The sequence below is a fragment of the Bos indicus genome, chromosome 5 (assembly GCF_029378745.1).
Source record: "Bos indicus isolate NIAB-ARS_2022 breed Sahiwal x Tharparkar chromosome 5, NIAB-ARS_B.indTharparkar_mat_pri_1.0, whole genome shotgun sequence".
In the NCBI taxonomy this organism is placed as follows: Eukaryota; Metazoa; Chordata; class Mammalia; order Artiodactyla; family Bovidae; genus Bos; species Bos indicus.
In genome coordinates this window covers 87,615,807-87,629,149 of record NC_091764.1, presented here as the reverse complement: position 1 = coordinate 87,629,149, position 13,343 = coordinate 87,615,807, and positions in this window count along the sequence as shown.

The following is a 13,343-nucleotide window of genomic DNA, read 5'->3' as shown; positions in this document are numbered from 1 at the left end:
TGCGATTCATGGGGTCGCAAAGAGTCGGACGCGACTGAGTGACTGAACTCAACTAAACTGAACTGAATGCATGAAAGTGAAAAGTCAAAGTGAAGTCGCTCGACCGTGTCCAACTCTTAGCGACCCCATGGACTGCAGCCTACCAGGCTCCTCCATCCATGGGATTTTCCAGGCAAGAGTACTGGAGTGGGGTGCCATTGCCTAATTCTATAATCCATCGCAATTTGGTAATGATCACCCCCTTTGAGAATCTGCATACTAACATTACATCATCAAGCTAGAGGATAACAAATATTTATGACAAAAGGAAAATAGGAATAAATAAATTGCCATGTGGCCCTGACTCATGTTGAAATCATATTCAGAGGTAACAAGCCCAGCCCAGCCACATTCAATTCATTATTGTCATAAATAAAAATGTCCTGTCTCAGGCACATAGGTCACGTCTAAGCATGTGTCTTACTATGTAAGAAACTTAGAAACACCTGTTAAACCTCAAATTACTTAATAATTTCACTTCTTCTTGCTTTGATGCTTCATTTGTTTCCCTGCACAAAGCAGATTTCTCGTAGTTGTCAAGGCAACCACCGCCTCCATCTGTATTCATGGGGTATTTAGGAAAAAGTCCACTTCTTGCCTGTTTAATTTTTATCTTTTTTTCTGGCTAGGAATACAAATTTAGCTGAATTGTAAACTTAATAGCCATGACACATGATTTTAGTATGACCATCAGTTCAGTTCAGTTCAGTCGCTCAGTCGTGTCTGACTCTTTGCGACCCCATGAACCGCAGCACGCCAGGCCTCCCTGTCCAACACCAACTCTCAGAGTCCACCCAAACCCATGTCCATTGTGTCGGTGATGCCATCCAACCATCTGATCCTCTGTTGTCCCCTTCTCCTCCTGCCCTCAATCTTTCCCAGCATCAGGGTCTTTTCAAATGAGTCAGCTCTTCGCATCAGGTGGCCAAAGCATTGGAGTTCCAACTTCAACATCAGCCCCTCCAATGAACACCTAGGACTGGTTGGATCTCCTTGCAGTCCAAGGGACTCTCAAGAGTCTTCTCCAACACCACAGTTCAAAAGCATCAATTCTTCGGTGCTCAGCTTGCTTTATAGTCCAACTCTCACATCCATACATGATTACTGGAAAAACCATAGCCTTGACTAGACGGACCTTTGTTGGCAAAGTAATGTCTCTGCTTTTGAATATGCTATCTAGGTTGGTCATAACTTTCCTTCCAAGGAGTAAGCGTCTTTTAATTTCATGGCTGCAATCACCATCTGCAGTGATTTTGGAGCTCAGAAAAATAAAGTCTGACACTGTTTCCCCATCTATTTGCCATGAAGTGATGGGACTGGATGCCATGATCTTAGTTTTCTGAATGTTGAGCTTTCAGCCAACTTTTTCACTCTCCTCTTTCACTTTCATCAATAGGCTCTTTAGTTCTTCTTCACTCTGCCATAAGGGTGGTGTCATCTGCATATCTGAGGTTATTGATATTTCTCCCAGCAATCTTGATTCTAGCTTGTGCTTCTTCCAGCCCAGTGTTTCTCATGATGTACTCTGTATATAAGTTAAATAAGCATGGTGACAATATACAGCCTTGATGTACTCCTTTTCCTACTTGGGACTAGTCTGCTGTTCCATGTGCAGTTCTAACTGTTGCTTCCTGACCTGCATATAGGTTTCTCCAGAGGCAGGACAGGTGGTCTGGTATTCCCATGTCTTTCAGAATTTTCCACAGTTTATTGTGATCCACACAGTCAAAGGCTTTGGCATAGGCAATAAAGCAGAAATAGATGTTTTTCTGGAACTCTCTTGCTTTTTCCATGATCCAGCAGATGTTGGCAATTTGATCCCTGATTCCTCTGCCTTTTCTAAAACCAGCTTGAACATCAGGAAGTTCACGGTTCACGTATTGCTGAAGCCTGGCTTGGAGAATTTTGAGCATTACTTTACTAGCGTGTGAGATGAGTGCAATTGTGCGGTACTTTGAGCATTCTTTGGCATTGCCTTTCTTTGGGATTGGAATGAAAACTGACCTTTTCCTGGCCTGTGGCCAATGCTGAGTTTTCCAAATTTGCTGGCATATTGAGTGCAATACTTTCACAGCATCATCTTTCAGGATTTGAAAGAGCTCAACTGGAATTCCATCACCTCCATTAGCTTTATTTGTAGTGATGCTTCCTAAGGCCCACTTGACTTCACATTCCAGGATGTCTGGCTCTAGGTGAGTGTGAGTGATCACACCATTGTGATTATCTGGGTTGTGAAGATCTTTTTTGTAGAGTTCTTCTGTGTATTCTTGCCAGCTCTTCTTAATATCTTCCTCTTCTGTTAGGTCCATACCATTTCTGTCTTTTATTGAGCCCATCTTTGCATGAAACGTTCCCTTGGTATCTCTAATTTTCTTGAAGAGATCTCTAGTCTTTAGATTGGTTCCAAATAGGGAAAGGAGTACATCGAGGCTGTATATTATCACCCTGCTTATTTAACTTATAAACAGAGTACATCATGAGAAACGCTGGGCTGGGTGAAGCACAAGCTGGAATCAAGATTGCCAGGAGATATATCAGTAACTTCAGATATGCAGATGACACCAGCTTATGGCAGAAAGCAAAGAGGAACTAAGAACCTCTCAATGAAAGTGAAAGAGGAAAGCAAAAAAGCTGCCTTAAAACTCAACATTCAGAAAACTAAGATCATGGCATCTGGGCCTATCACTTCATGGCAAATAGATCAGGAAACGATAGAAACAGTGAGAGATTTTATTGGCGGGGGGGGGGGACCTCCAAAATCACTGCAGATGGTGACTGCAGCCATGAAATTAAAAGATACTTGTTCCTTGGAAACTTTCTCTGTCCCTTTTCACTTTAATAAAACTCTGCTATACAAAACTCTTGAGTGATTAAGCCTGGTGTCTGGCCCCACAGCTAAATCTTCTTCAGAGATCATGAATCCAACACCATTCACCATAAGCTATCATCTTGGGGGCTCCTCCAGGATCTTCAGGACAAGGTAAGAACACTCAAGAGCTCTAGCCTCTCTGCTCTCTCAGTGTAAACATTTTCTGCTCTACTTCACTAACTCTATGGTGTGCTTGTGTGAATGAATGATATGCCCTGTATGAAGCAAGTGATGAGCCCTGCTCTGTGGTTTTGCAGTGCCTTGTAATGACTGAAGGCAGTCCCCAAAAGGGGAACCTTGGCTGGGGTTTATACCTACCTGCCAATGCCAAGAGACACTCAACGTCCCTGTGAAGAGAATGGCCAGAAATGGGCGAAGCGTGTAGACCAAACTTTCCTTTCTAGGTCAACTTTTCCTGGTCCCTTTGGCTACTTCATGATTACATGGGGAATTAGAACTACTAACCTAATCTGTCAGATTATAGACTTTCAAGGGACTTGTGATCCATGCTGTTGCTGTGTACTTTTACTTAGACCCCATGTATGGAAGCATTTAGGCTTGCTAGGAGCTAAAAGTTACAGGAGCATGTTTGGGAAGGAAGTGGAACTCTAGCTTCAGCAACGTCTCTCTTGGTTGCCTGCCTCAGGGGCCAATGACCTGAAAGCGAATCTTTGTCATGGCTGTGCCTCTGATCTATGTGGATAGAAGCACTGCTGAAGATCGTGAGGTTTTTGAGGACACAGATCAGGAATTGCAGGATCTGGTTAGATTGCAAGTGCAATGGGCCTCTTCCTTTGGTCGTGCTAGCTCTTAGAAGACCAGAGAAAGCTCTCCAGTGGCTTCTGTTTCAACTCCTTAGATATTCTTTTTGTGGAATCTGTGGACAAGAACTGGAAGGATTGGCCCTAATAGCTTGAGGACAAAAACCACTTTTTCCTCGCTGGCCGACCCTTTTGCTCTCACATATGCTGGCATGGTGACACTCAGAAGGGACATCTTGGTTGTTTTTCATCCCTTTATGACTCACCATTTCTACTGCAGTCAGGACTGTACTCAGGAATGTGCACAGGCAGAGGGAAGATGGATGCTTCCCCTAGTCATCTTAGCTCGGGAAACATTACAAAAGACTACTCTGATCCACTCTGGGTGGCATCAGAGGAGGAGAAGAAATCAAACAAAGGTCTTGGTGGTAAGGAACAAAGTCAATCTGGGATGCCATCAGGTCTACCCCTGGTGCATCTCCACCCCACATCTGTGGTAGAACCAGGGGGGATGAATAAGGTACCTGCATCCATAAGGGACAGACTAAGTCTGACCAGGGAAGGAAAGCTTCAGTGGAAAGTCTGTCTACACCCCCATCTAGAGTGGAGAGGGACGCCTCTGGTGGAAAGAAACCACAGCTGTGGATGCACTTTTTTCCCTCTTACAGATGGGAGCTAGCAGTTCTTTTATAATATTTTTTTTTTTTAAAGGAACAAGTTTGACCCAAAGTTTAAAAAAGACACACCTGATCTTCTTCTGTGATACTGAATGTCACAGTATCCTTTAGAAGATGTGGAATGCTAGCCTGTTGAAGTGTCTCTTAATTACAATACTGTTTTATAACTAGACCAGTTCCATAGAAAACAAGAGAAATGGGTAGAAGTACCATATATGTTGCTCTTTATTTCTCTGTGAGACATGCCAGACTTCTGTCCTAAAGGTGCAGATTTGGGTGTGAAACCTTTGGCTCCCTCCTGTCCTCTTACTTTGCCCCTGTATCTGAGGCTCCCAACTGAACAGGCTGAGAAGGCTGAACAGGGCACCCTTCCAGGAGGGGTTGCCTCAGTCTTGGTAAAAATTCAAACAGTCCCAATTGTGGTTGAACTATTTAGAGGATCCAAAAGGTACATAGAAGGCTTTACAGAACTAACTTTACTTTATAATGTTACTTGGAGAGATGTAACGCATGTCTTTATTGGGACAGACACTGACTCCTGACTCAAAAACTTGAGTTTTGGGGAAATCAATTACTTTTGGAGATAAATGGCTTGAACGTGAGATAAGGGGAAAGAGGGAACACGAAATAGCCCTCCTTCCTACTGGGAGCCAAGTGGTTCCAATAACAGAGTTGCTTTGCCAGATGTATACTTGAGGGACTTAAGCAAGTGCACACTAAGATTTTAAACTATATTAAGTTGGCTGACATAGAACGAGGAGAGAAGGAAACTCCTGGTAAATTCCTCGATAGACTACAGAAGTCTCTCCACAAGTTTACTGATGTTCATTCCAAAAGTTCAGAGGAGGAGTAATATTAAACAATAGATTTCTCACTCAGTCAGCTCCAGATATCCGCCATAAGTTATGAAAATAGGCTTTTGGACCAAATCAGTCTTTAGAAAAACTGTTACAGATGGCTCAGACAGATATTATGGTAGAGAATATGAGGAGGAAAATAGGAAAAAAAAAATCAGGCAAAAGACTGAAGCACCAACAATGGCTGTTAAACCTGCTCTGAAACAGCCTGAGAAAAATACCCAGAGGGACCCAGGTGAAAAGGGATGGACTTGTTATTACTGTGGAAAGAAAGGGCATCTCAAGCAGGAATGCCCTCAGGCATCTAAGCTGCCCCCAGCTCCATGTCCGGTCTGCAAAGGACCATACTGGAGAAGAGACTGCCCTCTGAGGTGTAGGCCCCAGGGGTCAGACTCTCAAGACAATCAGGACCGAAGGTGCCTGGGGGTCCCCACACAAGCCCCCATCCTAATAATACCCGAGGAACCCCGGGTATTAATAACTTTGGGGGGCCAATCAGTCGATTCCTTTTGGACCCCAAGGAAACTTACTCTGTGCTCACTGAAGCCCCGGTCCACTTTTCTCCCAGTCCACTACTGTAATGGGCTGTCAGGACGAGCCAAAGGCTATTATTTCAGTCATCCTTTAAGCTGCAATTGGGACTCTGTGCTGTTTTCTCATGAGTTTCTGATCTTGCCAGAGTTTCACTCACCCCTTCTAGCAAAGGATATACTGAACAAGGTCCAGGCCTCTGTGTTCATGAATATAGAGCTTACTCTTTCTCTCATTAATTGAACAAAATGTAAATTCTAGAGTGTAGACTGATGGGAAAACTATGAGTTGAGCACAAAATACTGTTCCTGTCATTATCAAGCTCAATGACCCTGACCTATTTTCACATCAAAAGCAGTATCCACTAAAGCCCAAGGTTAATTGAATGGGCAAAATCTTACTGTACTAACTTCTCATGATGTAAGTGGGCTCTTAAACTCTGAAGTTCAGAGCAACAGTGCTCTACCTTTAAAGGTGCTGTAACTCGAGGGGTGTCAAAAACTTGAGGAACAGAATATCACTTACCGTGTTCTTAGAGACCCCAATGTCAGAAAAACTGAAAAGGCTAATGACATTATTAAGAGACATCTGTGTAAGCTAACTCAGGAAACACAAGACAGTTGGTTTAAAGCTTGACCCATAGTTTTAATGAGGGCTTAACTGCCCCTAAGAAGAAGGGATTATCTCAATGACAGTTTTTGTGCACAGATATTGTCTGATCCTGAAGCCTTCGAATTAACTATGTGACTCAGCTTTCAGCTTTTCAGCCTCCTCATCAATTGAAGGCTTCCCAGGGTGGGTTTCTCCACTTCCAAGAAAGGACTTTCCTCAACTGTGCGATGACATCTAACAATCCTAAGATAAACTGATGTAACTATGGACATAATGTGACTCTTAATTTTGATTATATTTTAACTTGGTTTAATGACTATTTTGCTTCACATAAGAACTTCAGGTCCTCCTTTTTGCCTGGCCAGGCACTGATTGGGACTGGATCCCTCAGTCATGCTGGCTTGCTCTAAAATGGACCTACTGTATACGTGGCTCTTACCTATGGGTGTGGCTTCCCCCTGGCTGGACAGGGAGATGCACCCTAGGTGCAGCTTTTACTCATGGCTTCATATTTTCAGAGTTTCCAGAGAAGCCTGCTAATCTGCCACACCTTAAAACTCATTGGGCAAGGTCTGTATTTCACTGGTATGATTATCTCTCTGGGAACTATAGATGTTATACTACAAGTTGATGTTCTGACTAACTTTACTCAACAGGCTTTACAAGATTCTCAAAAAGCTACTTCAGCCCTTCAGTTCAGTTCAGTTGCTCAGTCGTGTCCGACTCTTTGTGACCCCATTAACTACAGCACCCCAGGCCTCCCTGTCCATCACCAACTCCTGGAGTTCACTCAAACTCATGTCTATCGAGCAGGGATGCCATCCAGGCATCTCATCCTCTGACGTCCCCTTTCCCTCCTGCCCCCAATCCTTTCCAGCATCAGAGTCTTTTCCAATGAGTCAACTCTTCGCATGAGATGGCCAAAGTACTGGAGTTTCAGCTTTAGCATCATTCCTTCCAAAGAACACCCAGGACTGATCTCCTTCAGAATGGACTGGTTGGATCTCCTTGCAGTCCAGGGGACTCTCAAGAGTCTTCTCCAACACCACAGTTCAAAAGCATCAATTCTTCAGCACTCAGCTTTCTTCACAGTCCAACTCTAACTCCATACATGACTACTGGAAAAACCATAGCCTTGACTAGACAGACCTTTGTTGGCAAAGTAATGTTTCTGCTTTTGAATATGCTATCTAGGTTGATCATAACTTTCCTTCCAAGGAGTAAGCGTCTTCTAATTTCATGGCTGCAGTCACCATCTTCAGTGATTTTGGAGCCCAAAAAAATAAAGTCTGACACTGTTTCCACTGTTTCCCCATCTATTTGCCATGAAGTGATGGGACCAGATGCCATGATCTTCGTTTTCTGAATGTTGAGCTTTAAGCCAACTTTTTCACTCTCCTCTTTCACTTTCATCAAGAGGTTTTTTAGTTCCTCTTCACTTTCTGCCATAAGGGTGGTGACATCTGCATATCTGAGGTTACTGATATTTCGCCCAGCAATCTTGATTCCAGTTTGTGCTTCTTCCAGCCCAGCATTTCTCATGATGTACTCTGCATAAAAGTTAAATAAGCAGGGTGACAATATACAGCCTTGAAGTACTCCTTTTCCTATTTGGAACCAGTCTGTTGTTCCATGTCCAGTTCTAACTGTTGCTTCCGGACCTGCATACAGGTTTCTCAAGAGGTGTAGGTCAGGTGGTCTGCTATTCCCATCTCTTTCAGAATTTTCCACAGTTTATTGTGATCCATACAGTCAAAGGCTTTGGCATAGGCAATAAAGCAGAAATAGATGTTTTTCTGGAACGCTCTTGCTTTTTCCATGATCCAGTGGGTGTTGGCAATTCCATCTCTGGTTCCTCTGCCTTTTCTAAAACTAGCTTGAACATCTGGAAGTTCATGGTTCATGTATTGCTGAAGCCTGACTTGGAGAATTTTGAGCATTACTTTACTAGCGTGTGAGATGAGTGCAATTGTGCGGTACTTTGAGCATTCTTTGGCATTGCCTTTCTTTGGGATTGGAATGAAAACTGACCTTTTCCAGTCCTGTGGCCACTGCTGAGTTTTCCAAATTTGCTGGCATATTGAGTGTAGCACTTTCACAGCATCATCTTTCAGGATTTGGAATAGCCCCACTGGAATTCCACCACCTCCACTAGCTTTGTTTGTAGTGATGCTTTCTAAGGCCCACTTGACTTCACATTCCAGGATGTCTGGCTCTAGGTCAGTGATCACACCTTCATGATTATCTGGGTCGTGAAGATTTTTTTTGTACAGTTCTTCTGTGTATTCTTGCCACCTCTTCTTAATATCTTCTGCTTCTGTTAGGTCCATACCATTTCTGTCCTTTATTGAGCCCATCTTTGCATGAAATATTCCCTTAGTATCTCTAATTTTCTTGGAAGAGATCTCTAGTCTTTCCCATTCTGTTGTTTTCCTCTATTTCTTTGCATTGATTGCTGAAGAAGGCTTTCTTATCTCTTCTTGCTATTCTTTGGAACTCTGCATTCAGATGCTTATATCTTTCCTTTTCTCCTTTGCTTTTCACTTCTCTTCTTTTCACAGCTATTTGTAAGGCCTCCCCAGACAGCCATTTTGCTTTTTTGCATTTGGACCATTTTAAAGTCTTTACTGAATTTTTTACAATATTGCTTCTATTTTATGTTTTGATTTTCTGACCAAGAGGCACATGGGATTATATCTCCCTGACCAGGGATCGAACTGGCACCCTCTGTGTTGGAAGGTAAAGTCTCAACCACTGGACCACCAGGGAAGTCATTTTAGCCCTTAATGCTGAACAAATACAAATTAGAAAGGTGATTTTACAAATCAGATTGGCCTTAGATACTCTAACGGCTGCACAAGGAGGAACTTGTGCCATTATTCATACCCAATGTTGTACATATATACCAGATATGAGTACTAATGTTACTCACTTTATTAAACACATGAACAACATTTTCAGGCTATGGATTCTCCTGAAGCTTCAGTCACCTCACTTTGGGAAATGTTAACTAGCTCCTCATGGTGAAAAACTATCCTAATTGTAATTGTTCTAATTGTTCTGTTTTTACTTTTTGCTCCCTGCATCTGTAACTGTAACTGGATTTGTTTCTAACCGTCTGAAAGCTTTTAGGTTACAAATGGTTGTTCGAGCTCCTATGAGTGCCACAACTTCCTCCAACTATTACCTGGGGCCCCTCGATCAGAGACCCTCAGTATGAGAGTTAGGAGAATATGATGCCTTAATAGTTTAGGGACAATGCCTCTCAACAGCAGGAAGTAGTTATGGAATGAAAATGATGCCCCTTTCCCTTGGCGACATAATTCTGAAAGAAAAGGGGAGAAAGAGAGAGTCAATTCCTAGGCAGGTTGATAAGAAGTCCAGGATTCCCGAGAAGGAGAAAGGGACCTGGGGCTCTCGAAGAGGAGATAGGGGTCTGGAATTCTCAAGGAGGAGGAAAGGACAAGCTTTTTCTCCTACATTCCTTAGTAAGGATTATGTAAAAACAATGTATCCTGCTTGAGGACAGTTTCTCCTTGAAAACCTTCTGACTAATCCTGTTAACTTAAAATGTATATTATGGGAGTGGGCCTGGTAAGATCTTTACAACCTTGAGGCATTCTTTTGATTTATTGTAATAACCAATTAAAAAAGTATATAACTCCCTTGCTTAGACTAGCGAGGGGGCACTCTCCATCCCCCTTCTGATGTCTATGTCAGAAGCTTTCTCTGTCCCTTTTCACTTTAATAAAACTCTGCTATAAAAAAAAAAAAAGAGAGACATTACTTTGCCAACTAAAGTCCATCTAGTCAAAGCTATGGTTTTTCCAGTAGTCATGTATGGATATGAGAGTTGGACCATAAAGAAAGCTGAGCACTGAAGAATTGATGCTTTTGAACTGTGGTGTTGGAGAAGACTCTTGAGAGTCCCTTGGACTGCAAGGAGATCCAACCAGTCCATCCTAATGGAGATCAGTCCTAAATATTCATTGGAAGGACTGATGCTGAAGCTGAAGCTCCAATATTTTGGCCACCTGACATGAAGAACTCACTCACTGAAAAAGACCTTGATCCTGGGAAAGATTGAAGGCAAGAGGAGAAGGGGACAACAGAGGGTGAGATGGTTGGATGGCATCACAGATGGTTGATGGTCATCAGTTTGAGCAAACTCTGGGAGTGATGATGGACAGGGAAGCCTGGCTTGCTGCAGTCCATGGGGTTGCAAAGAGTCAGACACGACTGAGCGACTGAACTGAACTGAACTGACGGTGACAGTCAAAGCTTCTTCCTGAATCTTCTGGGCCTTGATTGATTTCAGCTCAAAATAATCCACTTACCAAAGAGATATTTGGGAGTGACAAGTCTTGGTCCTAGCCCAGAAATGCAATGCAGTAAGGCAGGTACTATGAGGAAGGCAAGGTCAGGAAAAGGAGGCAACATTGAAGAGGAACACTGAACTCAGTTTGGGGGCATCAAAAAAAGGTTTTCTCAGCAAGTGTGCCCTATTGCTGCTTTAACAAATTGCCACACAAATGTTAGTAACTTAGTACCTTAATACCTTAAAGCAGCACGCATTTGTACAACATGGTAACTATAGTTAATAACACAGTATTGCATATTTGATAATTGTTTAGAAAGTAGATCTTGGGCTTACTGGAGTTTTAGTGGTAAAGAATCCACCTACCAATTCAGGAGATGCAAGACACATGGATTTGATCGCTGGGTTGGGAAGATCCCTGGAGAAGGAAATGGCAACCCGCTCCAGTATTCCTGTCTGGAAAATCCTGCCGGGGTCCAGCCCCAGCTGATCCAGGGTATTCGAAGGAGAGACGGTGTCGGCGAGGATCAGGAAACAACTGCTTAATTAAACGTTAATTAAGGATATAAAGAGTAATAGAATGAGGATAGCTCAGTGAGGAAATTCAGTGGAGAAAAGAGGCTGAAATAAGGATAGCTCAGTAGGAAAATTCAGTGAAGAAAAGAGGCTGAATAAAATTCCAAAGCAGGGAATTAATGTCACCTATGAAGGCCGCAGGCGTCCTCCCGTTCTCCCGAAGGAGAGGAGACACTAAGGCCTCCCCGGTCAGATCTTAGAAGCCCAGGCAAAATTAGTAGGCTTGATGAGCTTCCCCGCCTCAGAGAAAAAATTCAGCCAGAAGGTGAAAGAAAGAACGACATGGGGAGACCAAATTTCAGTGAACAAAAAGGGGCGTACTTTATTTTCCAAAGTAGTTTTATACCTTAAGTTGTGCATAGAGGATAATGGGGGAAGGGGTGGAGTCATGCAAGGACAGCAGTTCCTGATCCTAATCGAAGCCAGGCTTTCAAATTTATCATATGCAAAAGTTCAGGTGATTTACATCATCTTCTGGCCAGGAGGCCTGTTAACATTTTAAGAAACTTATCTTTCTCTAAAGGTGATTATTCTAAAGTCAGGCACCAGCCTCCAAAAAGCATTGGATAGAGTTGCATTCCTATAGGGCAAAGGTGAGGTGGGCTCAATCAAGAAAAGAATTAACTCAAGTGTCCAAGGTTACAAACATTGAGGCTACTACTTACATTTCTATACACCCATTATATCAATCAATACACTGCCAAGGACACAGTAGGTAAGGGGTGTGGAGCCTTAGCAGCAAACATTGGCCCAATAAGTGAAAAACCCTTCACCAATACAATTTCTAATCTTTTAACTACTCAAAAGAATCTGTGTTTAGACAGTTCAGAACATCTCCTGCCTCTCACAGTTGGGAGGCTCTGAACAATCACATGTGGCCGGAAAAACCTATTCAGGCAGGCTAGAGGACTTCCAAAGGAGTTTGTAGGTTGAAACACTGTCACACCCAGGAATTATTAACTGGAGCTGTAAGCTAACTCTTTTTTCAGAGAGGTAGTGGGGGACAGCCCCCCCTAAAGTCAGAGGTGTAGGTGAAAGCACAAAGCAGAAAGTATGCAGACTCTGGTTTTGGGGGTAGATGCTCGAGAATTTCCAGGGGGACTCCTGAGGCTCGATCCTGCCTTTGTGTATGCCAAGCCTCTTTCCTCATGACCTTTGTCATGGATGGAGCTCCTCACGCTGGCTCCCGGCAGTGATCTAGTTGAGCTATTCCAGATCCTGAAAGATGATGCTGTGGAAAGTGCTGCACTCAATATGCAATATGCCGGCTCCCAGCAAAATCCCATGGACAGAAAGGCCTGGTGGGCTATAATCTATGGGGTGGCAAAGAGTCACATGTGACTGAGGATGCACAGAAGGTGGGAAAAGGATGAAGTGAGTGAAGCACTTGCTTTGTGAGTACCACTTAAGGAGGCCCCCAGAGACTTAGTAAATAAGATAAATGGTATTCAAAAATAAAAATGTAAAAAATCCATGATGAAAAACTTATGAAAATTTTAAATAAAGGCCAGGTTTTTAGGGAAATCATTAAAAAGAAAAGAGTTGTGGCAGGGAAGGGTTGATGATGTCTTTCAGTAGTACAGTATACTCAAGAGGAGGCAAATGTTTAGATGGGGGAGGTGGGAGAGTGCCTCAAGGAGAAAATCAAGTTCTATCTGGGCATGCTGAGTTTAAGAAGCCTGTGATATTTTCAACTGGAGAGCCAGTAGGCAACTTAAATATACGAATATAATGAAGCAAAAAAAAAAAAAAAAAAGTGACCCAGCTTTCCTTCTCCCTCACCTATTATCTTCTAAGTGTCTTTACTACTGTTTCTCTGCCAGACTGGTTCTTGGAAAGAAAAGAAAAGGATCTTAAAGGACCTAATTCCTTGGGATGTAAGAACAAAAGGTTGGTAGCTAATTTTTGGAAGGGAGATGGTTAGAGACTGTTTGGTGTATGTTAGAGCAATTGATAGATCTCCCCTCTGGTCCTGAACCATTTTCAAATCATTATACTTTCATCCTCACTGTTCCTATATGATTCATGTCATCAGCTATATCAACTTCTTTTTTTTTTTTTTTATCAACTTCCAACCTTTGTTAGTGCAGTCGCTTATCGACA